The 26742-nt window shown below is 48.5% G+C and overlaps 1 protein-coding gene across 1 annotated transcript in view; it reads right to left on the reverse strand.

Annotated features, from left to right (window-relative positions):
• The window catches only part of LOC147017216 (uncharacterized), a 212843-nt gene that overhangs the window by 144925 nt on the left and 41176 nt on the right, over nucleotides 1–26742 (reverse strand). Inside the window, exon 2 of the mRNA XM_085846666.1 lies at nucleotides 855–972. The gene's annotated coding sequence lies outside the window, so the exon portion shown is untranslated. The remainder of the gene's footprint in view (nucleotides 1–854; nucleotides 973–26742) is intronic.

Genomic DNA, 26742 nt, shown 5'->3' on the forward strand with positions numbered 1-26742 from the left:
AAAGTTTTGGTGCCTCTGAATTGGTTTCAAGAATCCCTCGTGCAGTGCCCACGCTGAAGCCGGTCCACCAACAATCCGAGTAAGATTAAAAGACTCCGTTCTCCTTTGTCTGGTTCCTTCTCATCTGGAAGCTTTCCACAAGCACCATCTTCGCTGGTGATCACTATCGAGCCTTTCTCATGGGAAACCATTTGCTAATTGGACAACACCGTGAACTTGCACCGCATGTGCACCGACACGCGATGACTCTTTGACATCGGCACCGTTTGCACCTCCTGCCCCAGGAGCTCTTGCCATCTCGTCACTGCCAATGAGCACAACATTTGGCTTCAAAAAATGGCAGGAAAAAGCTCGGGAGACATTGGTACACCCCCCAACCCTCTCCCCCACAGAGTACGAAACGCATAGATCATTGGATGCAATCTTGCAATCGCCAAAGGTGTGCCGTTTGCTCGCCGACAAGATGGTGTCAGGAAGATCAATCTTTGTCCACATCAGTTCGTTGCTTGACACGCTGGTATGCAAGTCCATTGGTTACACGTAATTGCAAACAGGTGCATTTTCATAACCCTCAAGATTTTCGGGAGGCAATTCCTCACCAGGCCACACGCTGTGAAGCACGTGTTGCAAACCGCAAAGTTGCATGAACCAGAGTCAACAGTGAACGTCGTGAAAAAAAAAGAATGAATAATGCAACGTACGAGAACATTTTCTGCAACAAAATGTGAACATCATACCGAGAATACAGAAAATCTGGACCAAGTTATCGACCCAAATGCCGACTCCTGCGATGCGCGCGCACGCACGCACGCACGCACGCACGCACGCACGCACGCACACACGCACACACACACCTTACATATGATTACAGACAGAGCAGTCAGATCAAGGTACTATTTGAAGGTGTGTGCTCCAAGATGCAGCCACTCCTGCTGTCACCGAATCTGGAACTAGTTTTTGCATGATCCAGTTCTACAGGAATGAGAACACACAATCAGATAATTGGAAGATGAACCTTGTTTGTATTTCAGAAAACAAATTAATAAAACAACTCATGTTTTTGTAAAACAAAAATAAACATACTTTAAATAGCTGTATCCTGAAAAAATGAAGTTTCGATCAAAACAGGAGGAAAATACGACCGCTACCACCACTACTACGGAATATCATAACCTCAATTAGTCCCATCAACTTGTGGGTTTCTGGCCAAATTCTTTCACGACAAAGTCGACCAGGCCAGAAAGCGATTTGGGCGGAATTTGTAATTTGTTTCGGGTGATTATGTCCCAACTCTTCTTGAAACATTTGAACATTCACCAACGACCAGTGTCGGTAGACTTGTCCTCAGGATTGATGTCCTTCTATTGGACAGTGCTCGTATTGATGCCTCGACCTGCCTACGAAATGGCAGAATTGTAGTTTATAGCTGGGTCGAGGTTCGAACAAGACAGCTCAAATGTGAGCAAGCGTACCTCCAGTTTAGACTATTCTGGAAGCCCCCACTATTGCACCCTTTACTCCTGTTGTATTCACATTCTCTTTGAAGAGTTTGATTGTTCCCGATATCAAAATAAAAATCGCATTGCTTACAATTGCAGTTGGATGTTCATTTCAGGAAACGCTCATCATTGGAGAATAACAATAATAATTTAAAAAAAACAGTCCCTGTGATCCAAATCTGATCTGTATACTTTAGGCTGGACAATGAAAGTACTGATTAGCAAACAGTTAGCTGAACATTCCTTAAACGTGCAGAGCTTTCATCATGACTGATACAATCGTGAAAGGTTTTGAAAAATTAAAAAACCTCTTTTAGAAACATTTCCAGGGCTGGCAGGATAGCTTTGAGGTATGTGCCTTCGCCTTTGAACTGTCTGGCGTGGGTTTGATTCTCAACCCAGCTGTAAGCTGTCACCCGGGTGTTGCACATACAGGGAGATCTCTCTCACTCACACACACACACACACACACACACACACACACACACACACACACACACACACACACACACACACACAATTATCTCTGTGGAAAATTTATTTGTTCCTTCAGCACGGGTGCACGCCAAACTTCAAATTACAAACTCCAAACTCGGGGTACAAATACAACTTTGTGTAGGGGTAACATAGGCTATGTGGCTGCGGCCTCCTGCAGGGGTGTGGAGGTGCAGGATGGTATATTCTCCATATAAATGTGTACAGTGTATCACCACCTTGTGGTGGGGGCAGAGGCTATTACAATGTCCAAATTTCCTTTGACAACAAAGGGTTACTTGTTTACATTTATCTTCTGACACAATTTCAAATAAATATAGATATACGTATAAAAACGAAAAACAAGTTCAGTCCATCCATGAAGCCGCGTGACGACATGTCGATTAATTACGTCCTGTTTGAACGTCAATTGCACATTGACTTCACACACATACCCACCAGAACTTCTACAATTATCCTGTATGGCAGGAGGTCACTATTCAATTCCTGTTGAGGGGCCTTGATGATGCATACAGCATGACATTGCACATCATCCAGGTTCTTAAGGTGCATAGTACTTGCAGACATCCATGCGAGAGGAACATCCTCAATTGTGCTCCAGATATGGGCGTTGTACACTTGGGCTCAACCAGGTGGATTCAAATATGGAGCAATACCACTGTTGCGAATTCTGGCCCGCCCGGCGTGCGATCGGCCGCTTGACTCGAATGGCGGCCGCTTCACCCACCGAAACGGACAATTCAGTCGTGACCCTCCTGGAACTACCGCCAGAAACCAGTCACAGGTGGGGGTTTAACCCCACCACCACCCAGTCCGCAGTCCACCCGCGCGAGATAGGGTAAATCGCTGAAAGTCGATATACCTATGGTACTCGCACGGGTAATCTGCCGAGGGATGGGACCACTCCGCAGGCCAACTCTGGACACGAACCGCTTAAGCGGTTCATTCCGTATTACAGGGATAACCGACCGGAGTTATCGTCGGCGTTGACGGTTCCGATTAATTACCGGGATGTTGAAACCCACTACGAATCCCTTACGTGATGCAAAATGGAGATTCAATTAAAGGAAAAGATGAAGCAAAACGGGGAACAATGGGACGAGCACATTTAATACGCGACACACGGAAGCACGTATTTACAGTCAGCAACAGTTTTAATACATGTATTCAATCAAAGCAAAGAAACAAAAGCAAGGACACAATGCAGAGCTACAACCGAATATAATTTACACGAGCACAGGAACACTTAAACAATTCTACTTCACCAGACTGGCGCCACACACACACACACACACACACACACACACACACACACACACACACACACACACACACACACACACACACACACACACACACACACACACACACACACACACGTTTACACAGAACCCAAAAGAAATGGAAGTCGCGACTTCCCTGAGCGTGTCGAGTCCTTCCTTTGTGACCGCAACTCCAAGCCCCTCCGGCGTGGTCCGAGAGCTCATGCGGCGCATCGCTTGTGTGGTCCGCTCGACAGTATGGATGGGGTTTTGGGGAAACAGATGGGGTTTGTTCGGCGCTATTTTCCGCGCTCGCTCACGGTGTCCCAGGGCTCACACGAGGATCAAAGAAGCAAGGCCAAACGACGACAAGACGAACCCATAGGAACAAGACCTGACTGGAACAAGAACCCGACAAGAAGCTGCCCGAACCAGAAGACCAACACGAACCCTCCTCGTCCGCCCCTTTTGCAGCGCGGGGCTCCGCCCTTCGCCCAGCCCCGTTTCTGGGTCCCCCTCCCTTCTGGAAGCTTCCCAAAAAGGGGCGTGCCCTCTCGTTCCCCCCTCCCCGCGCCGTGCGGGGGACGAAGAAAGTCAGTTTTGGCTCGGGGCCAGGGAATTATTCCCCCAAAATCAGGTCCCCACCTTTTTTCACCTTTGACCTCCGGCTCAAATCGCACCTCCCCCATGCCAAAGCGCGGGAACAGCAGAAGGGAAAATCCCACAGGCATTGTTGGTTTTCTTCCTCACGTGCTGTACGACGAGGGAAGGAAGATTCGGGCGGGAGATGCCCCTTCGCACCCCGGCCGCCGCTGCCACTCCGCCCCTCCCATCCATCCCGTGGAGATCGTGACCACACGGTGCTCGTTGAATGGAAAGTGGCGAAGATGTGGTAGCGTAGTTGTGGATAGTGGCGTCGTGGTGTGAATTGCGTGTTTGTTGGTGTCGTGTAGTGAATGACGTGATCGTTGAGATGTTGGTTGTGGCGATGTTCGTTGTTGTTCTTGCACCAAATTAACGACATCAAAAGAAAAACGACTAACTGAAGAATCACAGCCCGAATGGATCACATATATTCCCTCTATACAACGGGTTTGGACTAACTACATATGAACTTACCAATATATCTCACCTGAGGACCCTTTATTGTGTAATGCGAATTTCCACAACCGTAACACTACCCCATTCCTTTTTTACAGACTCGTGCCGAGTCGTCAAATTTTCGTGTGCCATCTTGTGTGGTTCTCCCTAGTAAGTTTTACCTTCGGATCCCTGAGTGCGACATTCATGTTATTCGTGTCCCCAAAATAAATAACCTACGGGCTGAGTAACTCACTAAACAAACCCACTCATACGGACGACCGGCGCTAAGACACACATGCCGGGGGCGCACTCATATACAATACACAACTTAACACCTTAACCTTACAAATCTTACACTAACCATGGCCCAGGATCAATGGACTCTGCAAAGAGAAAAGCAGTTAGCAGAGAGCCAGGCTGCTTGCATGCAGTCTCTGGCTCAGGCAATGCAGGTGACGGAGAATGTGGCCGGCTGCACACACGCAGTCCAAGGCCTCCCCTTTTGAAATGAACGCAGTGAACCACAACAGTGCATGGGCTGCACAAACGCAGTCTCCGTGCCAGCTCAAGTGGCACACGCAATGAACGCAACGGCGCTTGAGCTGCGCAACGCAGTCTCCGTGCCAGCTCAAGTGGCACACGCAATGAACACAACAGATGGATGGGTGGATGGTTGAATGGATGAATGGATGGATGCAAACACGGTGCACGGGCCGCCACTGCAGGCCCGTGTTGTAGCTGCCAACAGGGCAGTCCTCGCAAACTGCGCGACGATCCTGGTGCGCATGGAAATGAACAGGGGGCGGGGCAAATGCAGCACAGAACAGGGGCAAAATATGACGAGGGCAGTGGGCATGGCATGGCAAAGGTAAAGGCAGGCAGGCAAGGCATGACAAGGGCGCTGTAGCAAACACAGCCGGCAGATGAACTGGCCGGCACAGGCCTTGCAGCAAACACAGCCGACAGACGATCCGGCAGCACAGGCCTTGCAGTAAAACAGCCGGCAGACGGTCGACCGGCACAGGCCTTGCAGTAAACAGCCAGCCGAGGAAGTTGGCCAGCCTTTGCCTTGAAATAGAGGTCAGTGGAGGGAGTGCGGTGGTGTTGGCCACTCAGAAGGCGGGCTCAGACCTACCTACTGTCTCCCTCCGAACCTATCGCCTTTGCCTGTCTCCGTTCATACCCACCCCCTTAATTTGTCAAGGATCAATTTAGCCCCAACTTATTTTTTGTTTTTATTTTTATTTTCACTTCCCCACTAGAAATCGTCCCCTAACCCCCTTTACTGTCATTGTTCGGCTAATCTATTGTCTCCGAGCCTACTCCCAACCCCTACGTTCCCTTCCCGGAGGGGAATAAGGGAGAGCTAGCGTCCTGTGTCGAGGCCCAAATCAAGCCTCAGGATGGCCTCCTCGGAGTTCAGCGATCTTTACCCAAAGTGGGTCCAGCGGCCTACAACGAGAGCGAAGGGATGGATGGTGCGGAGGGGTACACTTCCTATCTACCCTATCCATTTAACTTTTGAACTACCCCGGGGCTTTCAACAAGCGCCTCTCGCTAGAACTATTGGTTCTAAAAACCCAGATTCCTGTCGCCTGTGTTGGTGTCCGCAATTTCGGGCCATGCCCTCTAATTTTCCCTCGTGCCCTTGCACGGTTTCGTGGCTGGGATGCGTGGCTCCCTTCGCAGGCACTACCCTCTGCCGATTCTCTAACAATGGCACCCCCGGGCACTACACTGCCTCCGAGCCTACCAGCTCCCTAAACACCGGGGAGTGCCCTCCCTGGCGACTCCCCTGAAACGCTCACGTGGCAGGCTGGCGCCCCAGGCCCCTTCCCGAGGTGCCTGTGCCCAATGCACTGCCCATGCGGCTAATGGCGCCCCGGGCCGCCGCAACATGCGGGCGCACCCGTTCCCTCTACGCTATCCCGGCCCCCCATGGGCGCTTGGCCTACCACGGCCGACTAGCCCGGTGCCAGGGGTACCCACTCAGCGATACTCACCGTTCGTAGCCACGCTCCCAGCCCGTCAATAGGGCTTCTGCACCCCTCCAAACGGGTGTCGAGCCTACTTTTCCACCAACAACAAAACGACCTCCATTTTGTCAATTTAACTCACCCACGAACTCACTTTATCCTGACCCCGGGGTCCCTTGGGCGGGAATCACTCCTCCCCCCAATCACTCATCGCACTATGCATTCCCCATTCGCTCCATACACACAGGCTCGCTGGCCTCACTCACTCATCAAGTACACGTCCCATTCCACACTTCTCAACTCACATCGCTGAATCCTGCCATCCTGCTCACTACTTTCCCCTAACTACCTCGTGCTCCCACGTCGTCCCTTACACTACAGCACGTTCCTTTTAACACTACGTAGCTAAGCTTCGTCCCCACTACACACTCACAGTCTGTCAGTCCTCAAAATCCCCAAACTATAAAATCATTTTCCCATCTTAAATCTCAACTAAAATCCCCCAAACTAATCCATTCCACAGGCCTCATGAGGACTTACCCCTGCCCCATGAAGCCGGTCTAGCTAAGCTAACCCTTCCCCCGAGCTAGTGCCAACCTGTGCCCTGGGCAAGGGGGTCTTCCACCCCTTGCCCAGGGAATCCTGTTCACCCGAAAGCGAGGCTTGCTTATTTTTTTTTTCTCGCGCAGCACCAGCGCGGCAACTCGCAACCTGCGCACCAGTGCGGCAATTCACAGCCGCGCACCTTTGGCGTGACATCATGGCAGCTGTTCGCGTCCCTCGTCCCTCTTGGACGGCACTATCTGGCAGGGATTCACCCTCCTGCCAGGTTCCAACCATGCGTGCAGCCATGACGTCACCCTGCGCACAAAAAAACTAGCCTCGCGTTTCGAGGGGTTCCCCACGCGAACACATGTGCTCTGCCCGTTGGAGCTTAACACAAGCTCGCGTGGAGAACCCATCCGGTCCAAATCCGTTGTCCTAGCCGAGCTTTTGTCCGTCCGCGCTTTTGTCCGTCCGCGGGATCGGCAACATCCACCACTGGCGTTTCCGGACCAGGTTTCACTCCCGCAGGCCGCACGTGGCGGCCTCGTGCGTAGCACGGCACGAACCTCGCGCTCGTCGCAGTGTAAACCCGGCGCGGTCCCCATTACAGCTACGGCCGCTACTCGGCCTTTGTCCCTCTGCCGCCGTCGTCATCTCCATTCCCTCCACGCGCTCAAACTCCCGTGTGTCACGAGACTCACACACCTCACCATTACACTCACTCTTGGAGATGCGGCTGCGTGCTCCCGCATGCAGACAGTCATCTCCCTTACATACCGCTCTCCCTTGCACTCGGCCGTTCACTCATGCATGCCCCCTTCCTCGCACACGTGGCTCCACTCACACATGGTGCCTCATCCACACACGACGTGCTGGGAAGCACGCACTTCGGCACACTTGCCACCACACCATTCACACGCGGGGTCGCACTCACACCTTGCACCGCACACACCGGGACAATCACACTGGGGATTAGTGCCATGACAAGGGGTTCCTGGGGCCTCGATACCCCCAAAGCTCCTCCTGCACCCGGCCGCAGCACTCGCCCCCTCGAACTCGCTTGACACGACCGAACCCACCTGGTCGCGATCAGCTTCAAGGGAGCATAGCGTCTCCCTCCGTTCCCGAAGGAGGCTATCCAGCTGCTTGCACCGGGTCCCCACACATTCTGCCAGCTCGCCCCCATTAAGCCTCGCTAACTCTGTGTGTATGTTCCGTTCCTTAAACCCCGTCTTTATCATGCAGTCTCTCCTCTATTTTTTTCTATCCCCCGCGTCTCTATACATTCTATTTCTATTGCCTCTTCGTGTCTATTAGTTTCTTCCTGGATCCTCGTCTCCGTTTCCTCCTTCGTTCCATTTAATTTATTCTCGACTCAGTCTATCTCCCGTGTCTCTGGCAATACTTCTACTTCCTTCTTTGTCTCTGTTGCTTCCCTCTTCTCCAGTTATATTTGCGTCTCCTTTATTAGGGTTGGTCCTAACTGTTCCTTCATCCGACGAGTGGTGTCGATCAAGTCCTGCACCACCGACATTGCTCCTTGTGGTGCTGTCACAGATCCCACCTTATTGCGTTGTTCTACTTCCTGGCCCCTTTTGAGTCGTTCCTCCTCTCGGAACTTCCTGAGTTCTTCGTTCTCCCTCCGGAGTTTTTCAATCGCCGTGGACTCCAATATTGCTCCCCGTTTTAGTTGTTCAATTTCAAACTCACATTGTTCTTGTTTTCTACCCCACAGTTTCTCTTGCTCCTCATTTTCCAATCTCATAGTTTCCTTCAATTGGCTCATTTCCTTCCTGTGCTTCATTCGCTGTTCTCTCTCTACTCTTCCTCGTTTCCTCTCCTGTCCTTCCTTCTCCAGTTTCGTGGTTTTCTTCATTTGGTTAATTTCCCTTTTTGTGTTTAATTCGCTGTTCTTTGTCTATCTCCTCGCACTCCAGCCTTGCCTTTTCTTCCAATTAGTCAACCTCGGCTTCATGTTCCTTTTGTTTTCTATCCCATTGTTCCTCTCGTTCTTCCCTCTCCAATCTCGTTGTGTCCTTCAATCTCCTGATTTCACCGTCCCGCTTCAATCGTTCTTCCTTCATTACTCTTTCTTGCATCTCATTCTGGAATCTCGCCATTTCTTTCAACTGACTGATTTCTTTCTCCTGTCTCATTCCTTGTTCTTTGTATTTCCTATTCCACTGTCTTCCTTGTTACTCATTCTGCAATCTCGTTATTTCCTTCAGTTGGCTGACTTCCTTCTCCTGTCTCATTCGTTCTTCCATCATTACTCTTTCTTGCATCTCATTCTTTAATCTGGCCTTCGCTTCCAGCTGTTCGATCTGTACAGTGTGGTTCCTTTACGTTTCATTTTTCTTTCTTGCCTCTTTCACCATCCTCAACGCGTTTTGTAATTCTCTTTCTTTGTCTTCGTGTTTCTGTAACTCAGAAGCTTTCTTTTCAAATTCCTCTCATCTCCACACACTCCAACCTTGCTTTGGCTTCCAACTGTTTGATCTGCACAGTGTGTTTCCTTAACGTTTCGTTCTCTGCTGTCATTCTCTCTTCCCTCAACATTCTCAACTCGTTTTGTAATTCCTTCTCTTTGTTTTGGTGTTCACGTAACTCAGAAATTTTCTCCCATTTTTCCCTTCTGACCTCCTCACCTCTTTTGCATGCTTCCTTCCACGATTCGTTCATTTCCTCACCATATCTCTTGAGGACTTCCTGCCATTCCTTTTCTATTCCTATCTTCCGTTCTAGGCTTTCTCTTTCCTGAATGCCTTCTTCTATCTCTCGCTTTAGTTGCTTTATTCTCCAAACCGTGTTCACATTTTTTCTCTTCCAACTGTATTTCCCTCACTCTCCCCTCGAGTTCTTTGAACCCCCTTGCCTCCTCCAATATTTTTCCATTAGTTGTTTTACTTCCAAATCGTGCTCCTTTTGTTTCTTTTCGAGCTTGGTTTTCCATTCTTCTTCCATGTGCTTTCTGTCCCGGGAGTTACCAATTCGCTCCTTCTCCATTCTCTCGCTGAGCTCGCTCGTCCCTTGTTCCAACTTATGGATACTCAACTCTATTTTCCCCATTTTTTCCTTTAGTTCTTCGAACTGTCTTGACTTTTCCAACCATTCTTCTTCCCTCTGCTCCAGATGTTCCTCTCCTCTTTTTCCTCCTCCTCCTCCAAGCTTTTCCTTTTCCGAATGCCTTCTTCTACCTCTCGCTTTCGTTCCTGCTCATCGGCCATTTGTTGCGACTCTGTACGCACGTAATCCTCATGAACCCTGTCTACGCGCCGCCGTGCCTCGTCCAATTCAAAGGAAAACGAATGCAATTCCCCTATACAGTTGTCCCCATTCCTCCACCGCTGCAAGGACTTCGACACTTGTCTCCGAAACCCGTCAATGCATGCTCCGGCCTCCTGCCACACCTGCCATGCCCACGTGGTTTGAAACGGTTTTTGGGAGCGCTCGCCTCGTGTCGCGCCATTCGCAGCACCATAAATAGTCGCTCGCTCCGTGCTGCGCTGAGGTGCGATCGCGCCGCCATGATGCGACTCAGTTTGCCGGTAAAGTTCGTGCTCAGAATATCGGGTTGAGCTCCCCCATGGATTATAATTACAAGAACCGTCCCGGGCCATGGATTCTAAATTACTACACATTCCGAAACCACCCGGCACCCGTTCGCCTTGAAACTCCATCTTATTTCTCCGAAGGGATTAAATTTAGCTTTGCTCGTAATTTGGGGGGAACGGGGGGGGGGGGTCGCCTCGTACACCCATGGTCCGATCCCCGTGAATTTAGCTTGGAGACGGGAGAGTTTGTTTCCTGCTCGCTGATACCAGTGTTGCGAATTCTGGCCCGCCCGGCGTGCGATCGGCCGCTTGACTCGAATGGTGGCCGCTTCGCCCACCGAAACGGACAATTCAGTCGTGACCCTCCTGGGACTACCGCCAGAAACCAGTCACAGGTGGGGGTTTAACCCCACCACCACCCAGTCCGCAGTCCACCCGCACGAGATAGGGTAAATCGCTGAAAGTCGATATACCTATGGTACTCGCACGGGTAATCTGCCGAGGGATGGGACCACTCCACAGGCCGACTCCAGACACGAACCGCTTAAGCGGTTCGTTCCGTATTACAGGGATAACCGAGCAGAGTTATCCTCGGCCTTGACGGTTCCGATTAATTACCAGGATGTTGAAACCCACTACGAATCCCTTACGTGATGCAAGATGGAGATTCAATTAAAGGAAAAGACGAAGCAAAACGGGGAACAATGGGACCAGCACAGTCAGCAACAGTTTTTATACACGTATTCAATCAAAGCAAATTTAAAAAAGCAAGGACACAATGCAGAGCTACCACCGAATATAATTTACACAAGCACAGGAACACTTAAACAATTCCACTTCACCAGATTGGCGCCACACACACACGTTTACACAGAACCCAAAAGAAATGGAAGTGGCAACTTCCCTGAGCGTGTCGAGTCCTTCCTTTGCGACCGCAACTCCAAGCCCCTCCGGCATGGTCCACGAGCTCGTGTCGCGCGTCGCTTGTGTGGTCCGCTCGACAGTACGGACGGGGTTTTGGGGAAATGGACGGGGCTTGTTCGGCGCTTTTTTCCGCGCTCGCTCACGTGGTCCCAGGGCTCGCGTGAGGATCAAAGAAGCAAGGCCAAACGACGACAAGACGAACCCATAGGAACAAGACCTGACTGGAACAAGAACCCGACAAGAAGCCGCCCGAACCAGAAAACCAACACGAACCCTCCTCGTCCGCCCCTTTTGCAGCGCGGGGCTCTGCCCCGCCCCGTTTCTGGCTCCAACTCCCTTCTGGAAGCTTCCCAAAAAGGGGCGTTCCCTCTCGTTCCCCCCTCCCCGCGCTGTGCGGGGGACGAAGAAAGTCAGTTTTGGCTCGGGGCCAGGGAATTATTCCCCCAAAATTTGGCCCCCACCTTTTTCACCTTTGACCTCCGGCTCAAATCACACCTCCCCCATGCCAAAGCGCGTGAACAGCAGAAGGGAAAATCCCACAGGCGTTGTTGGTTTTCTTCCCCACGCGCCGTACGACGACGGAAGGAAGATTCGGGCGGGAGATGCCCCTTCACACCCCGGCCGCCGCTGCCACTCCGCCCCTCCCATCCGTCCCGCGGAGATCGCGACCGCACGGTGATCGTTGAATGGAAAGTGGCGAAGATGTGGTAGCGTAGTTGTGGAAGGTGGCGTCGTGGTGTGAATTGTGTGATTATTGGCGTCATGTAGTGAATGGTGTGATCGTTGAGATGTTGGTTGTGGCGATGTTCGTTGTTGTTTTTGCACCAAATTAACGACAGCAAAAGAAAAACGACTAACTGAAGAATCGCAGCCCGAATGGATCACATATATTCCCTCTATACAACGGGTTTGGGCTAACTACACATGAACTTACCAATATATCTCACATGAGGACCCTTTATGGTGTAATGCGAATTTCTACAACTGTAACACCACAAAGGACACTCACTCTTTGTTCAGCTCTAATGATGATGGAGTTCATATGAGACTGGAAGTCCAAGTTCCGGGAGAACCTCACTCCAAGTATGTCTAGCTCATGTATTCGCTGCAGGAGTTTGCCACCCATAAAGAGCTCCAGAGGCTGCTCACAAGGTAATCGTCTACTGAGAGACATGATCTTGCATTTCTCAGTAGCGAATAGGACATTCCATTTCTGCCCCCATTCTTAGATCTTCTGTAAATTCTCCCTCAGAGAAATTATGGCATTCTCTTCATCCAACAGGCAGTAGATGGTACTGTCATCAGCATAGCAGCAGGTAGGATTATGCATGTTGTCACACAGATCTTCAATGTTGATTAAAAACAAGGTGGGCCCAAAAATTGATCCTTGAGGTGCAGATGCATTTATTGGAAATAAATATGATGTTTGGCCATTGACCACTAATGGATACGTTTGCCCATCAAGTAGTTCGATAACCAATGAAACAGCTGCCCTCCGACTCCATTAGCATCCAGCTTGGCCATCAATCCCTTGTGCCATTCTCTAGAAAATGCAGTTTTGATGTCAAGTGCCGCAATTATATCCCTTGACGTCCGCTGAGACAAGACATCCACTCACGACTCAGGTATGTGAGTAAGTCTGGGGGCGAATGAACAGGACTGAAGCCAAACTGATTGTCACTGATGAGGTCATCTCCATTGAAAAGTTTCCTCAGTGCAGTGTTGACAACTCTCTCCATAACCTTGCTAATGCAGCTTAGAACACTGATGGGCCTGTAATTATATGGGACAGAGCACGAGTTCTTCTTATGCACTGGCACTACATTGGCAATCTTCAAGGAGGAAGGGAAGTGGCCACAGCTAAAGCATAAATGGAACAGTTTGGCAAGAGGTGTGGCAAAGACTGATGCACACTCTTAAAAGACTCTATTTCCAATTCCATCAGGTCCAGATGCCTTATTTATGTCTAGCTTCTGCAAGATCTATCTAATGTCACAAGGCCAGAACTTCACAGTGTTCAGATGAGTGTCAGTGTGAGCTGTGAGATTAGGAAGGTCATTTTCAGCATAATCAATTGTATGCTTTAATGCAAAATGATCACAGAAGATCACAGAAGATATTTCTTCTGAGAGGTGGCGAAGGTCTGACCATCCTGCAAGGTTGGCATACTAGAATGTCGTCCTTTCCCTTGTATCCTCTTCAAGGCTCACCACCAATCACGGGGTGTGGTTACTCCAGCAGTCAGATGATATATTGTCCTCTGGAATGTTGTCTTTTAGGTTTCTTCTCCACTTTCTGATAGTTCTGCCTTGCCCCTATCACAGCATCATGGGAAACAGCACAGGGGCTCTAATTCCAATTGTTATGTGTCAGACAGACATCTTTGTCAGCCATTCGGCAAGCCTCAGTAAACCACGAAATATCTGTCAGGAGAACAGTGATATCTCCACGAGGAATGAATTTCTCCTACTTCACTTGATGATCGTCTCAAAGTTGTTGCAAGCTACATCAGGATTTTCAGTATTTTGGGATGCTGCCCTACTCTGCAGATGCTGCCTGAGAAGTTCCCAGCTTGCTTTTTTTATAATCCCATAATTGCCATTAGTATGGTTTATCTAAGACTGGTGGCTTTTTGAAGATAATTTCCATTGGGCTATGGTCAGATAACACAATGTTGGCCTTCACACTTGTGGTGTAATAAGCAGCAGAGTCAACAATGACCAAATCCAATAGATTATCACCACGAGTGAACTCTTACTAGTTGGTCCAAGCCATGCATCAAACAAAGGTTGTAGCATGCAATTCCAACACTGTCAGTTCAGTTGTGGACTTATCTGACCATCTCCTCACCTCACCACTCCTGATGATGGACATTGAAATCACCAAAAATCATCACATGATCTTAACCAGTGGTTTGGGTGACAAAATCCAGGTTATCAGACAAGTAAACAATGAGACAACAGTCAGTTCCCAACAAGGAGCCAGGGCGAAACACAGCATCAATCAGTGGGCACCCCGCATGTGTCTTCACAGTGCACCAGATGACTTCCAGGCCAGGCGGTTCCAGGTTTTGATGATGCTGAACCTGGAGCATATTGTGAAACCCAATAGTAATTTCACCCCAACCAGCACTGCGGTCTCATCTAAAAGGTGGCTCCTAATATCCACTGTGACACAATAATCAGTCAAAGTAGAATTTAACAGTGACTCAGTGGTAACAATAACGTTGGCTGTACTTCACTTGGCTCTTTGAGTAAGCACTCCAATATTTCTCCAAAGACCTCGAACATTTGCAAGAAGTTCCAGTTCTGGTTTTTGAGTGACCGTTGGTTCTCTCCAAGGGTCTCTGCCGACTTTCTCAAAGATAAGTTTCCGGTCATTGTTTGTCTCATTTTGTCAGTTTATTTTGTTGCCTCCACGTTCACTGTGTGTGTGTGTCCCGAGTTCAGTTTTGTTTCGAAACTTGTGCTATTTTGTGAATTTTCGTCGGTCGTGTCAAGTCTGGTTTCCTTGAGGCTTACCCGTCTTCCCGTCAATGTGAACGATCGTGTTTATTTGTATGTTCTCCTCATTACCATCAGTTTTTCCTTTCACCACTTTTCCCTCCACCCACACTTTTCCCTCCATCAATCCCTCCCAAATATACCCTCTGTTTTATGTCTTAAAATGTTAAAAATGCAACAAAAAAACTTTTCCCTTCTCACCTCATACCCCAAGTAACCAGATGACTTCCCGTACTGATTCGTCTTCTTCCTTCTCTGCCCTCTTCCTTGCCAATCCCACTTTGATCATGAAGTTGTTGACGTCACTTCCGGACTTCCGGTTCAGGGATCTGCGCACGAGGACGACTGGGTGGCAAGCTCTCCTTCCAGTCCCTCGAAAGCTAAGTTTCCAGTACTAAAGCGTTTTGCATATTTTGTTATCGAGATTTGTCAGGGGCTGTGGAATTCTACTTTTTTTTTCGTGTTCATCACAGTTTTAGCGGGTAGTTGAGTTAGTTTATTGAAAGAAGCAGGGCGAGGCCTCGTAATAAGTTTAGTGTAAAGTCAGTTGGGGCCTTGGGAGTATGGGGGTGAAGAAGGTTATAAATAGAGAGTGAAGGAGAAAGGAAGAAGGAATACATAAAATGTAACAGTTCCTCAATGTGGGCCACGTCAACAATGGGGGAAGCAGAGGGTTCTTATTGTTGTAGAAAGTGTGAGGAAATCGTCCACTTGAGGATTGTTATTACCGGGTTGAAGGAACACATCGATAATTTGCTGCAAGTAGCAGAATGTGAGAAATTTGTAGATAATAGTTGGTTATGGTTGTGAAGTGAGGTTGCTGAGGATATTGGAAGTGGCGACGGTGCAACGGGGGCGGGCAGTGGCGACGGCGCAACGGGGGCGGGCAGTGGTGACGGCGCAACGGGGGAGGGCAGTGGCGACGGCGCAACGGGGGAGGGCAGTGGCGACGGCGCAACGGGGGAGGGCAGTGGCGACGGCGCAACGGGGGAGGGCAGTGGCGACGGTGCAACGGGGGAGGGCAGTGGCGACGGTGCAACGGGGGAGGGCAGTGGCGACGGCGCAACGGGGGAGGGCAGTGGCGACGGCGCAACGGGGGAGGGCAGTGGCGACGGCGCAACGGGGGAGGGCAGTGGCGATGGCGCAATGGGGGAGGGCAGTGGCAACGGCGCAACGGGGGAGGGCAGTGGCGACGGCGCAATGGGGGAGGGCAGTGGCGACGGCGCAATGGGGGAGGGCAGTGGTGACGGCGCAATGGGGGAAGGCAAGAAAAATATCCTTGCGTGCGCTGCAGGATTTTAATCCATGACGGCGTAGTGTGTTACTTATGGTTTTCTTTGATACTGTGGTCCCAGCTCTCTTCAGCTCATTGTCCAGGTCCTGCCGTGTAGTTCTGGGCTGATCCCTCACCTTTCTCATGATCATTGAGGCTCCACGAGGTGAGATCTTGCATGGAGCCCCAGACCAAGCGAGATTGACTGTTATCTTGAACTTCTTCCATTTTCTAATAATTGTGCCAACAGTTGTGGCCTTCTCACCAAGCTGCTTGCCTATTGTCCTGGAGCCCATCCCAGCCTTGTGCAAGTCTACAATTTTGTCCCTGATGTCCTTAGACAGCTCTCTGGTCTTGCCCATTGTGGAGAGGTTGGAGTCTGATTGATTGAGTGTGGACAGCTGTCTTTTATGCAGATAATGAGTTCAAACAGGTGCAGTTAATACAGGTAATGAGTGGAGAATGGGAGGGCTTCTTAAAGACAAAACTAACAGGTCTGTGAGAGCCGGAATTCTTACTGGTTGGTCGGTGATCAAATACTTATTTCATGCAATAAAATGCAAATTAATTATTTAAAAATCATACAATGTGATTTTCAGGATTTTTGGTTTAGATTCCGTCTTTCACAGTTGAAGTGTACCTATGATAAAAATTACAGACCTCTACGTGCTTTGTAAGTGGGAAAACCTGCAAAATCGGCATTGTTCTCTTTTTCAAATACTTGTTCTCCCCACTGTAGATGCCATCGAGAAGGTTCAGTGCAGCGCTACTAGATCGATTCCAGGCCTACTAGATTGAGGTGTAAAACGAGAAACAGAAAGATGTCAGGGAGGTTGAGCAGTGAGATAAGGATGTTGTGTGGTTGATGTATGTTTTTAACTCAGCTATGAGGAGCGGCTGAAGGAGACAGGGCTTTATACACGATAAAGGAGGCGGTTACGAGGAGATATGATGGAGATCTTTAAGATAATGAAAGGTCCAGATAAAATACGTGCAGATGAATATTCAACAGAGTAGACAGTGATAGGACCAGGGGCCATAACCTGAGAGTAAAGAAGAGGAGAGTTAAGACAGTAGTAAGGCAGGGGACTTTCACTCAAAGAGTAGTTAATGCATAGAATGGCCTCCCTGGAAAGGTAGTGGCAGTAGAAACAGGAGATGAGTTTAAATTAGAATTAGATAGGTATCTGGAAGTTATGGAGATAGAGGGGTATGGGGAGGTTGATAAGACTTTTAGGTAGTTTGAGCATTGATGGGTGATTGTGTGCATGTGTACAGAGTGCTGTTGCTGGGGGTCTTGTTGGGATGGGGGGGTTGATGTTGTATGTTTTTATTCAAGCCCATGCCCCCTCCCCTGAGGGGAAGAAATGGAAAGAAAAAAACAAACTACAAAAAAAAACCTCCAAAAAAATAAATAAACAAAAAATAACTATTTCATTTATTAAAAACATTTTTTGCATTTTCTTCCTTGGATCTTGTGTTGATGGGTTGGTGTGGTGCTCGCTCAAGCATGATGGGCTGAATGGCCTCCACCTGTGTTGGATTTCCTTGTTATTCTTTGTTCGGAAGGTTTTCACCACACACTTTCATGACCTTTTCTTCAAACTTTTCCTTCACTCTTCACACCTCTTCTCTAATCTTTTCCTTCACACCTCTTCTCTAATCTTTTCCTTCACACCTCTTCTCTAATCTTCAAAAAAAAAAATTTTTACAATAAAAATAGTCAAAAATGTCAAAAATTTCCATCTGCTATAATGCTTCGTTTCTCCACTGCAAATTCTGCTGCACTCCAGAAATCTTCCAATGTATTCAAATGAATCTCTGACCTACAATTTTTTTAAATAACCATTTTGCAAAACTTGTTCATCTTCCATTATTGATTGTTCTTTTTTCCAACTTCAGTGCAAATTAATCCCACCTCCTTAAATCTACCTCCTCCACACTCCTTCGCAGATATATCCCCTCCTTACTCCTCCCATCTTGCCCCCCATCCCAGCATCTCCCCACTGTCCTTTGCCTTATAACAGGTCCCCCTCTGGTATACAAATCTGTGTGGTTTTCAAACATTTGTGGGCTCCGTTCCAACCAAACAAATGTGTCACACTCTCATTCAGCACACTCCTCAATATCTCAAACATGCTCTCTCTTTCCTCTCATCACATCTCCCCCTCTTCCCACCCTCTCAAATCTTGTTCCTCCCACCACCCGCTCCCATTTTTCCCATCCCACTATCCAGTCTCATCCTCCCCCTCTTCCCACCCCTCCCTTCTCCCTCCTCCCCCATGATTTTGATGGCTCTCATCATCTCCCCTCCCTCTAAAAGCTTCCCTCTCACCCCTCCCTCTCAATTCAGCCGCATCCTCCCTCTTCAAAGCACAATTCAGTCTCCCCACCCCAAGCTCCCCTCACCCTTCTCCCTCAATTCTCCTCCTTCACCCTTCTCCCTCAATTCCCTCCCCTCACCCTTCTTCCTCAATTCTCCCCTCTCACCCTTCTCCCCCAAATTTCCCCCCTCAACCCTCCCCTTCAAATCTCTCCCCTCAAATCTCCCCTCCACTCCCCATTTTCAAAGCTGCCCACCCCTCTTCTTACCCCCTCAAATCTCATCACACCTCCCCTTCTTCCCACCTCCTCAATTATTGTTCCTCCCCCACCCACTCCCATCTCCACAATACCTATATGCAGTCTCATCCTTCCCCTCTCCCGACCCCTCCCTTCTCCCTCCTCCCCCATGGCCATGCGTGCTCTCATCGTCTCCTCTTTCCCTCAAAGCATCCCTCTCAAATCAACTGCTTCCTCCCTCTTCAAAACAAACTTCTTTCTTTTCCCTCAACCTTCTCCCGAAATTCTTCCCCCATACCCAGTCGCACCCAGCTGTTCCTGCTATCTGTTTTCTTTTCTCCTGACAAGGTGCAGAGCTTGCTGTCAAACCTCAACTTAGATTCTGCAACCGGTCCAGAGGGCAGCAGCCCTAGTGTTCTAAAAACCTGCTCTGCTGTTCTTGCTCACCCTCAATCTGTTCAATTCACCCTCTCATTTACTCAAGGTCATCTGCCATTTGCTTGTAAATCAGCAAACATTACCGCTCTGCATTAAAAAAAAAGTACAAAGACAGGTACCTGCAACTACAGACCAATCAGCCTGCTCCCTATCATCAACAAGGTCATGGAATCCATCATCGCTTTCGACATCAAATCCTTACTCTTCTCCAATGGATTGATTTTTGAACATCAATTTTGATTGAGACCGTGTCACTAAACTCTGGACAAGCTGCTTATGCATTCCCAACAATGCCAGACATGAGATCAGAGCCATCTCGCGAGACATACCACAAGCTTTCAACATCATCTGGCACCCTGCCCTGCTCACCAAACTATCTTCTTATGGTAGCCAAGGCAGTCTCCAATCATGGCTCATGGACTTCCTCTCTTGTCACAGTCAATGCATGGCTCCAAATGGAATTAGCTCATCCGCCCTTCCTGCCCAGGCTGGAGTTTCTCAAGACAGTGTTCTTAGCACAGTGCTTTCACTAGTTTTCATCAATGATCTCTCAGATTCTCAGGAAAATCCTCCTTATCGATTTGATGATGACTACCCTCTGCCGAACCATCTCTCATCCCTCTGATCGGAAGGCAGTAGCCTCTTCACTCTCTGCAGACCTGGATAAAAATCACAAGCTGGTGAAACACTTAGAATATGTCTTTCAATCCTGAGACCTCTCCTGAGAGAGAGGAAAGGTTTTCCGAAGAGGCAAACCTCCTGACGTGCTTTCTTTACAATTCTCATGAAGAGGTCCTTTCATTAAATCTTTTGGATCTCACTATCTGCCATGACCTTTCCTGGGAAAGCCACATCTCCAAGCTGGCCTCCAATTCCAGTCACTGACTGGGCATCTTACGTCGTGCAAAGTCCTTCCTTGGCAGACCTGAGCTTCCAGTCCAGTCCATTGGGACCATACTCTGTACAGAGCGTTGGTGCTGCCGAAGCAGTCTCCTTGGCTATTGGGCACAATCCTGGACAGGTCGCCACTCTGACGCAGGATACTTGAATGACTCGGTCATCCCAGCAAGCTGGTACTCATTTTGCTGACCTCGGAAGGATGGCAGGCTGAGTCAACCCCCTGGTGAATTAATTCAGCGGGCTACGAGGCTTGAACTCAGGACCCTCAGATCCCAAGCCGCCACCCTAACCACTGAGCCAATACCAGGCTAACCTGAGCTTCGAACCACTAATAAAGCTTTTATCCACAGTCTGATGGAATGATGCTCTCCCCTTTGGGGTGGTGCTCCTGTCTCACACCTAGCTCGACTTCACGCTGTGGAAACAAAGGCTTTTATGATCATGTGCATCTCCCATGATGAAGCTGAGTCTTTGGGTCTCTCACTCTCACCAGATGCAGGTCGGTGGTCATTCTGTCTTCTACCATCTCCACTCTGGTCTTGCCTCCCCTGCTCTGTCTGTGCTCTGCCCCCCCCCCTATATTTCCTCAGGGCGCTCAAGGTCCGACAAAAAACCCCTTCTGGTGAAACTGCCAAAATGAAGAATCACTGCTCACCTTCACTCTTTCATTCCTCTTTTTTCCCCACCTCTATGATAAACTCCCACACTTTCTTCAATCCCACCCCTCCCTCCAGGTTTTCAAAGCAGCTTTTCACCACAATGTCATATCTTCCCCCATCCAAAACCTCGATCTTTTCTACTCCCGTTAATCCACCCCAGAGCCACCTCCTTCAAATTCCCTGCTTTCCTTCCTTCCACAGCTTCAGTGCCATGGTGTACCCACCCTCTTCCCCAGGGGTTTAGTTTTGTGGTTGTAGTTGGTTAATAATAGCTCATCTGCCAAACATCAAGGGTTCCAGTACCCCTCCCAGCTACCTGAGTTGTCACAAACCTGTCCAATCTCGGTGGATGTTTTTTAAGGAGACACCATCTCCTTACTGGACAGTTGTTGGCTCCCAAAGGGAGCTAATCTGCACTTTTTTCAGGTGTTGTTTTTAGTCCTGACAGGGTGTCACAGTCACCCTCCCCACTGGCAAGCCAGTGAGGGGTGTCGGTTCAGTTGCCGACAACCTGAACATACAGCAGGTAGCACTGTGTTACATGTTACCAGTGGCAGTCCCGAAAGACTGACCTGACTAAATCTCCACACAGCCACTGAGTTATTTTTTGTGTATACACTGTCGAGGCTCGTATGAGAGCTAACACACAGAACGTACAAGGGGAGCAGGAGTCAAGAGGGGTGGGAGAGGGAAGGAAAAAACAGTGGGGAATATAGACATGAGGAGATCTGTGGAAGGGAGAGGGATGGGGCAGGGTACAGAGGGTAAACAAGACTGACAGTATCGGGACTTTCAGGTTCTTACACGACAGTGACTTTCTGGAAGGAAAGCAGGGAATTTGAAGGAGAAGGGTTTGGAGTGGATTGGTGGGGGTAGAAAAGATTGTGGTTTTGGATGGGGGAAGATAAGAGATGGTGGTGAAAAGCTGTTTTGTAGACCTGGAGCGATGAGTGGGATTGAAGAGAGTGTGGGAGCTTGTGCCAAAGTCGGGAAAAAAGAGGAATGTAAGAGTGAAGGTGAGCAGTGATTCTTGATTTTGGTAGTTTTACCAGAAGAGGGTTGCTGGCAGACCATGAGTGCCATGCAGAAATATGGGGGGGGGGGACATATCTCAGACAGAGCAGGGGGGCAAGGATGAAGAGGAGAAGGTAGAAGACAGAGACACCACCGACCTGCCTGTGGTGAGAGATTGAGAGACTCAAAGACTCAACTTCATCACAGGAGATACCAATGATCCTAAATGCCTTGGTTTCTTCAGCATGAAGTCGAGATAGGTGAGAGGCGGGAGCAGCAGCCCAGAGGGGAGAGCAGTACTCCATTAAGTTGTGGATGAAAACTTTGTATGTGGTTAGGAGCTCTAGTTTGCCAAGGAAGGACTTTGCATGATGTAGGATGCCTTGTGGCTTTGGAGGCCAGCTTGAAGATGTGGCTTTCCCAGGAATGGTCATGACAGATAGTGAGACCCAGAAGTTGAAAGAAAGGACTTCTTCAAGAGATTGTTGAGAGAAAGTAGATGGTTGGGGGAGGATTGTCAGGGTTAAAAGACATGTTCCACATGTTGGACCAGCTTGTGATTTTATCCAGATATGCAGAGTGAAGAGGCTGCTGCTTGCCGATCTGAGGGATGACAGATGGTACAGCAGAGGGTGGAGTCATCAGCAAAGAGATAAAGAGGATTTTCCATTTCCAAAGAGTCAGGGAGATCAATGATGAAAACCAGAAAACAAACAGGGCCCAGAACACTGCCTTGAGGAACTCCAGCCTGGACAGAAAGAGGGGATATTAGAACTCCATAAAGGGCCACACGTTGGCTGCGACAGGAGAGGAAGTCTGTGAGCCATGAGTGGAGATGTCCTTTGATACCATAGGTAGAGAGTTTGGGAGCAGGGCAGGGTGCCAGACCATATTGTAGGCAAGCGATATGTCGAGGGAGATGACTGATTTCATGCCTGGCATTGAGGATCTCCATCCATTGTTGGGAGAGCAGAAGCAGCATATCCAGGGTAGAGTGACCTGGTCTGAATCCAAATTGATGATCAGAAATCAAGTTATTGGGGAAGAGGATGGATTTGATGTCTGAAGCGATGATGGATTCCATAATTTTGCTTATAATTGGGAGAAGGCTGATTGTGCTGTTGGTGCAGGGATCTGTTTTTGCACGTTTTTATGCAGAGCGGTAATGTTTGCTGATATCCGAGCAGATGTCAGATGATCTTGAACAAATGACAGGGTGAATAGAACAGAGAGAGGGTGAGCAAGAGCAGCAGAGCAAGTTTTTAGGGCATGTGGGCTGATGCGGTCTGGACCGATTGCAGAGTCCGAGTCGAGGTTTGACAGCAAGCTCTCCACCTTGTGAGGAGAAAAGTATGCAGAGTCCAGGAACAGCTGGGTGCAACTTGGTAAGGTTGGTACAGAAAGCGATGGGTTTGGGACACAAGATTTTGAAGCAAACACAGAGTTTAGACACTCAGCCTTTCCACGTGCGGTATCAGCTGTGTGGCCAATTGAGGTAAGGGAGGGGATGGAGGGGGAACATACACAAGAACCAGACATAACTAGTTGCCACCAGGATTTTGAGAGGGCGACAGGTTTGAGAGTTCAGACTTGAGATGAGAAAGATGTTGTTTGCTGGCCTTCCTGAGGATATACACACAGTTGTTCCGAGCTTTGTGGAAGGAACTGAGATTGCCTTGAGTTGGATTAGCCTTCCATGAGGCGAAGGCAAGTTGTTTCAGGACAATTGCCTCGCCACAAGTTTCAGTGTACCAGGGCGGAAGGAAGGGTAGGACAACTGAAGATGAGAGGGGATAAATCTTTGCATGAGACAGACACAGCAAGTTTATTTGAAAGAATTCCCAGGTCGAGTTGATGTGAGAGGAAGTAGAGATTGGAGACCAGTTTAGAAGTTTGTTGGCTGCTTGAAGTCCCTGCCAGTCGGTCTGAGTGAAATGCCAGACTTGATGGTGCTGACGTGATTCTGTAAAACAGCCAGAGTGATGTCTACTTTGACAAGCATGTGCTCGGATGAACCGATTGGAGTAGAGAAAGAACAGCAGATATTTTCAGGGAAATTGGTCAAAAGTCAAAATCAGATCCAGAAGACATGGAGTACTGTTGGTGGTGATCCAGGTTGGGAAATTGACAGATTATGTCAGTCCCTATGAGTCACAGAAGTCTTTTGCAGAAGTGTCATGGCAGGTGAGAGAGGTACCCACACCCAGTCAACTGTCATGATCTCTACCTATCGAGTGCAGCCTCTGGCTGCTGGTTGCATCATTGGTTGGGACGTGGCTATGCCGCTGATGCAGTGTCCCCCTTACCAGTGCACTGGTACTCATTTTGCCGACCTCGGAAGGATGACAGGCTGAGCCAACCTCCTGGTGTATTAATTCAGCGGCCCAACGGGACTTGAACTCAGGACCCGAGGATCCCAAGCCACCACCCTAACCACGAAGCCAACACCAGGCTAACTGTCATGATGACAGTTGAAGTCAGCACTTACGAGGAATAGAGAGTTAGGATGAGAGGATTAAAGTTGGTCCATGTTTTCGGAAACGAGATGTAAATGGATTCATCACTGTTTGGTGGACGGTACAACACACATATAGACATGAGGTGAGAGTGAAAGAGAAGCTGTTGGTAGAGGTATTCCTGGGGGGGCGGGGGGGTGGAGGAGAGAGTGAATGCGCGGTGGGCGATGAATAAAGTCTTTGATGAAGAGAGCAACTCCTCCACCAGGACATGGCTCAGGTCTGTCATACCGGAGGAGGGAGTTACCAGGGAGAGATACTTGGTAGTCAGAGATGTATTGAAGGATGAAAGTTTTTGTTAAGCAGAATGTCTGGTTTGTCATTGGCAACCTGCATGGAAAGATCTGTCAAGTTTGAACGAAGGCCCTGAATGTTTGACGTCCACACTGTGAAGAAACAGGGAGGGGAGGAGGTTTTGAGTGCATTGGAGGGGAGAGGAGGGTGGGACGAAGGAGGAGGGGAAGAGGTAAGGAGAGTTGTTGAAAGAGTGCAGGGGATTGCAGAGGAGTTTGGGGAGAGGGTCAGATGAGGAGGAGAAAAAGGCTCAGTAGTAATGGGTTGAGGTACAGTGGGGACGAATAAGAGAGGGGGCAGAAGGCTGAACATCAAGCAAGGAAGCAGCATGTACTATTTTTAGTCTTTGGTATGACTCGGCCAATGTTTGAACCAATGACCTACCAAATTCCGAGGAGAGGTTCTCGCCATTACACCACCCAGTCTCGTATAAACTTAATTTGTGTTCTCCATATTATGAGAATATGGAGAACACAAATTAATAAAATTAACTTCTTTTTTTTCGCTGTTGTTTTAGTCAAGTTTTGTTTTCGTCGAAAGAGGATGTGGACGGGCTTTGCCTTTTGAGATGCTTTCTAGCTTTCATTGGTTACATCTTAAAGTACTAAGCTTTTCAGACTTAATTTCAAAGCTGCCCCTTAACACAATCGTGCATGACTCAGTCAGCATTGTTTCCTCCCACATTATTAGCAATCCCTTGTCACTCTTGGTGCTCATTCTTTCCTTTCTCCAAAGACCTGTAAGCAGGGCATTCATTGTTTCCTCCTGCTACCATTAACCCAATCCTCTACAAAGGTGTTTTGACAGAGACCACACAAAACATTGTGATGCTCCTTTGTTTCCCTGAGGCAAGGCAGGAGTGAGCTGTGCTAGTTGAAACCCCTATATTATTTATAACATATTACCCCAGTGATTTACTTTTGTGTAACAGCAGGAAAGTTGTGGAAAGCCACAACCACTTCCGACTTAGCAATTTTGTTTCTCCAAAATCCGGGAAAAAAAATTCGAATTTTCTTGCATCGATGGAAGGACAATTTTCTTCCAAGTCGAGCCAGTTCAAGATCAAATGCCGAATATAATATCATGGACACCCCAAATCAATGTTGAACCCTGCCGGTTGCGTTGCTCACAACAGTGAAATTTTCATGAATTGTAAGGATCAATAATTAATCATTCAAATGCACAATACAGTCTTGACAGAGCGTCGATGCTGCCGAACAGTTTTTGGAGCAAAGGGAATATGCTGGATGGTGTGCCAATGACTTCCCAGCAGTCAGTCAGGGCAGGAATTTGTAATTTGTTCAGGGTGCCGGTAATAGCTCGCCTTCTCACAAAAGACGCCGTAGGATGTTTAATGTCCACCAACGCCCCCGGTGCTGGCAGACAGTCTTCCGGCATAACATCCTTCCGATGGACAACATATTGATGAATCACCCTGCCTGTGAACCACCAGCGTGACAGTTCATACCTGGGTCGAGATTCAAACCCAAGCTGGACAGCTCAAAGGTGGATGCTCTGCGCTATTCTGCCAGCCCACAATGATCAATAAAACAACAATCGAATAAGTAAAATTAGTTGTCAGTCTGTCTGTATGTTCATGTTTTTTGCAAAGACTGCTGGGCCAACAACCACCAAATTTGCAAACAGACAAAGTCTACCCGGGATTGGCCAAAGGGCGTTTTCATCCACCATCTCAGCCTTAGACCCCAACGACCTTTAAGGCCCCAAAGACCCTTAAGACCCCAGAGATTCCTCAGATCTTTAACACCTTGAAGACCCCTAATATCCTTTAAGATACTGAATACCCATAATACCCGCAAAGCCAAAAGACCCTTTATGACCTCAAAAACCCTTTAAGACCTTGATGACCCCATAAACCCTTAAGTTCCAGAAGACCCCCAAAGACCCTCAAGACCCCTAAGACTCAAAGACCCTTTAGACCATCTTGAACCTCTTCAACACACACCAAACATCTATAGTCTTCTTGCAAAACACAGACTATCCACTTTTCAGCAAGTAATGTGCAAACTCGACTCACCCAAGAGGGTGGGTACTCTGCTATCTATAATAATTAATTATCTATAATTATTATTAGATTTCAAACTTCGCACATCATCTTAAACATGTCCAGGTTTATTTGGACAACCCAAGATGCATAAACAAGATGTTCCACTTCGGCCCATCATTTCAACACATAATCTAGTGAAGCACATATAGCTAAGATCCTTCAACCACTTGGTGGAA

The sequence above is a fragment of the Eptatretus burgeri genome, chromosome 11, assembly GCF_056783735.1.
Source record: "Eptatretus burgeri isolate ZD-2024b chromosome 11, Ebu_testis_v1, whole genome shotgun sequence".
NCBI classification, from domain to species: Eukaryota; Metazoa; Chordata; class Myxini; order Myxiniformes; family Myxinidae; genus Eptatretus; species Eptatretus burgeri.